This window comes from Cebus imitator, unplaced genomic scaffold (genome assembly GCF_001604975.1).
Source record: "Cebus imitator isolate Cc_AM_T3 unplaced genomic scaffold, Cebus_imitator-1.0 Scaffold64, whole genome shotgun sequence".
In the NCBI taxonomy this organism is placed as follows: domain Eukaryota; kingdom Metazoa; phylum Chordata; class Mammalia; order Primates; family Cebidae; genus Cebus; species Cebus imitator.
Window position 1 is genome coordinate 206,373 of NW_016107379.1, and position 4,703 is coordinate 211,075.

At 36.3% G+C, this 4,703-nt stretch overlaps 1 pseudogene; it reads left to right on the plus strand.

Moving 5' to 3' along the window:
• The first annotated feature begins 3,572 nt into the window (after positions 1-3,572).
• LOC108305503 lies at positions 3,573-4,458 on the plus strand (annotated as a pseudogene).
• Positions 4,459-4,703: the final 245 nt, after the last annotated feature.

Below are 4,703 nucleotides of genomic sequence, written 5' to 3' on the forward strand. Positions count from 1 at the left end.
AATGTGGTTTATTAGTTATACTAGTTACAGAATGAACAGCATATTGTATGTGCTGTGTTAGAGGTATGTTATGAATAACAAAAGCCCTGGAGCATTTACATATTTGTTTTCAGCAATCCTGGCAGTTGGATTTCACCATTCTATGCCTCTTTGCCAGAATCACTAAACACTGGTACATATGGCATCTGAAGTACCATATGCCATAGAAAATGTTAGCTGATGCCTATACTTCTATATTATATTTTTATTTCAGATTTTTGCAGTTTGAACAAAGAATAGTAGAAAAAACAAAATATTGGACAAGCAGTAAACAGTAAAGTGAAAAAATGCCTTGAGAGAAAGCAAATAAAGGAAATGAATCCACCATGAGCTAACATGGCTATATGGTAATGAGTCAAATATGGGAAGTAATTGTTTTGCATGAAAGAATTTCCATAGCCTTTCATTCTATTATTTTGGAACTAAAAGCTGCAGCAGGAAGAGTGAGGGCTGACATATTATTTTTACCTTATTCTTTCTGACATTTCTTGCTAGAATCAGAGTCTTCATTCGATTGAAGTTAATTAGCATGAAGGTTATAGTCAGCAACATATAATATCTTGGCTAAAAATGAAAAATTCAAATGTAAGAAATTATTTTGCAATATTTATTGAGGTTATTAACTGGGATTTTCAGTTAATATCTAGGGTTTTTGTTTTTGTTCTTAGACACAGGAAAACTATAAAATTAAAATCAATAATAATTAGATAGCTAAGTTTCCCAAATCAAGCAAAAATTTCATGGCCAACCTTTTATCTATAAGAAAAATATCAAAATAACTAGATAGCTCAATATATAACAGGTAAGTTACTGCCCACTGGAAATGACTTGAGAAATACATTAATTCCAGGAAAAAAAAAAACAAAAACGCTCATTCACAATTTTCCAAACATTGTTATAATAGTCTCAAAAACTAGATGCAAACTTCTTAGTCTGAATTTGGATGATGGTCTGGAATACGCAAGTGATCCAAAATTGTGGAAACTGATGTCAGGATAAATGACTCAGTGTTTGAATTAGTTTAATAAAATAAGGAATGAGGGAAAAAAACATGTTAACATAAAGTATAAATGTTGTAATATTTCAGCTTAAAATCGTCTAGCAATATTAATAGTTTTAAAGCACATTTGTGTAGTGTCTTATAGCTTAAAAAGCATGTTCACATTCTTTCTCATGTAAAATAAACAATTGTGCAAGTTAGATACTAATGCTTTCTTATTTCACAGATAAGAAAACCAGCTCAAAAAGGTTGCCTTCTTGTCCTTATGCCCTAACTATATACTGAAATTGCCTCCCATTGTAGAAGTAATCCTACTGTGGATTGTAAGGAGAATAAAAATAACATACCTTTTCAGTGAAATCCTATATTGCCCAATGAGTTGCAAAATTGGATGTGACCCAGAATCTTATGCTTTCTTAAGAGTTGCTCTTCAGGGGGGCTATTAAGAGTCTGTGTAAACTTAGGGCTGTATTTTCTGTCACAATCATTTTAAAAACAAGAATCCCAGGCTCCCAAACTTATACAAAGAAACCAAATATATATGAGGGTTCTTCAATATTACTAGTGTGATCCTCACTTATACGAACTCTAAATCTAAAAATGTAACAAAGTAGATGTATTTCTTTCCTAGGGCTGCCATAGCAAGTTATCACAAATGGTGGTTGAAAACGATCAAAATGAGTTATCTCATAGTCCTGGACACTAGAAGTCCAAAATCAAGGTGTCACTCCCTTTGAAGGCTTTAGGGGGAAATTATTCCTTGTCTCTTCCCTGATGGCTCTAGGTTATTTCCTGGTTTGTAACTGCATAGCTCCCATCTCTGCCTTTGTCTTCCAATGATCTCCTTATCTTCCTATGTGTTGCTGTCCTGTGTGTCTCTTAAAAGGATAATTTTCATTGTATTTAGAACCTATTTACATAATCCAGGTTGACCTCATATTGAGATTCTTAATTGCATCAGCAAAGAGCCTTTTTCCAAATAAAGTCACATTCTCAGGTTCTGGGGATAAGGATATAGACATAGTTTCTGAGGGTGGCATCATTCAACCCCCTACATCTCACCCTCTGGCCCCCCAAAATTCACATGTGTCCCACATAGAAAATATACTCATACCATACCAATATCCTCCAAAGTCTCAACCCATTACATCATCCATTCTAAGTACAAAGTCCCATCTAAATAACATCAGCTCAAAACTCTCAATCTCATCACCTAAATCAGGTGTAAATTAATCTCTGAGTGTATTAGTCCATTCTCATACTGCCATAAAGAACTACCTGATACTGGATAATTTATAAAGACATGAGGTTTAATTGACTCACAGTTCCATAGACCATACAAGAAGTATAGCTGGGGAGGCCTCAGGTAACTTACAATCATGGTGTAAGGGTGAAGTGGAAGCAAGCACCTTCTTCACATGGCAGAACAGGAGGAAGAAAGAGAGCAGAGGGGAAAGTGCTACACATTTTTAAACAACCAGATCTTGTGAAAAGTGTATCATAAGAAAGCATTATGGAGGTGATGCTAAACCATTCAAAACCACCCCCATGATCTAATCACCTCCCACCAGTCCCGGCCTACAAGAGTCAGGATCACAATTCAACATGAGATTTGGGTTGGAACACAGAAGCAAACCGTATCACTAGATATGATCCATTCTGAAAAACTGTTCTCTTTCTGTGGACATGTTAATCAAGAAAACAAGTTATCTGAATCCAAAATACAATGGTGAGACAGGCACAGGCATTAAATACAGAGAGTATAAACTTCTCATTCCAAAAGGGAAAATTGGAAGGGTTAGAGTCACCAATTCCAATTAATTTTAAAATACACAGGGATCAATTTTGTTAGGTTTTAAGGCCCATGTAACTCCCGTAAATAATGTATGAGAATTATAATTCCTCTGCATCCTCGTCAACACTAAGTATTTTCAATATTTTTAAATTTAAGGATTCTAATATCAAATGGCTAAATTTAACTATTCTAATATTGAAAATTATGTGGTTTTAATTTTAATATCTACAATGACTAAAAATGTTAGATATCATTTTATGTGGTTATTTGTATCCATATATCCTCATTGGTGTGTATCTGTTCAAATCATTTACCTATATTATAATTGAACTTTCTTAGTTTCTTACTGTTGAGTTTTGAGTTTTTTTCTCTTTCTATTTTGGACAGAAGTCCTTTGTTGGATATATACACTGAAAATATTTTATCCTAGTATGTAGCTTATCTTTTCATTTTCTTAACAGTGTCCTTTCCAGAGGAAAAAGTTTTAGATTTTTATTAAATCCAATTTATCTTTTTCATAAATGAATAGTGTTTTTGATATCATGTCCGATAACTCTTTGATATCTTGCCTAACCCCAATTCCTGTGTTCTTCTGAAAGCTTTTTAGTTTTAGGTTTCACATTTAGATCTATGATCTACTTTGCATTAATAGCGATATAGCCTTTCCATGCTACCCACAGAAGGGTCCATACAGTGTTGTTGTGGATTCCCACTGCAACTTAAAGGAAAATTTTCACAATGTCCAAAGCCCCTGATGTCCTGCAAATGAAGAAAGAGGATGTCCTTAAGCTCCTTGCAGCAGGAACCCACTTAGGTGTCACCAATATTGACTTGCAAATAAAACAGTACATCTATAAAAGGAAAAGTGATGGCATCTACATCATAAATCTGAAGAGGACCTGGGAGAAGCTTCTGCTGGCAGCTCGTGCCATTGTTGCCACTGAAAACCCTGCTGATGTCAGTGCTATATCCTCCAGGAATACTAACCAGAGGGCGATGCTGAAGTTTGCTGCTGCCACTGGAGCCATTCCAATTTCTGGCCACTTCACTCCTGGAACCTTCGCTAACCAGATTCAGTCAGCATTCTGAGAGTCACAGCTTCTTGTGGTTACTGACCCTAGAGCTGACTATGAGACTCTCGTGGAGGCATCTTATGTTAACCTACCTACCATTGCTCTGTGTAACACAGATTCTCCTCTGCTCTGTGTGGACATTGCCATTTGCCATTCCATGCAACAAGGGAGTTCACTCTGTGGGTTTGATGTGGTGGATACAGCCTGGAAGTTCTGCACATGCGCGGCATTTCCTGTGAACACCTGTGGGAAGTCATGCCTGATCTCTACTTCTACAGAGATCCTGAAAAGATGGAAAAAGAAGAGCAGGCTGCTGCTGAAAACGTTATGACCAAGGAGGAATTTCGGAGTGAATGGACTCCTCCAATTCTTGAGTTCACTGCTACTCAGTCTGAGGTTATAGACTGGTCTGAAGGTGTACAGGTGCCCTCTGTGCCTATTCAGCAGTTTCCTACTGAGATCAGAGGGCTCAGCCTGCCACAGAAGACTGGTCTGCAGCTCCCACTGCTCAGGCCACTGAATGGGTAGAAGCAACCACTGAATGGTCTTAAAATTTCTTGCACAGGCTCTTAAGCAACATGGAAATAAGGTTGATGAAAAATAAACACCAGTTTCTAAAAAAAAGATATAGGGGTAAAGTTTAATTTTTCCTTTTATGTTTTGTTTGCAGGTGGATGTTCAATTGTTCCAACACCAATTATTTTTTTCAAAGAAACCAAACCTATTCTTTCGCTATTTACTTATTTTTCACCTTTGCCAAAAATCAAATGGGTACACCTATACAGGTTTATATCTG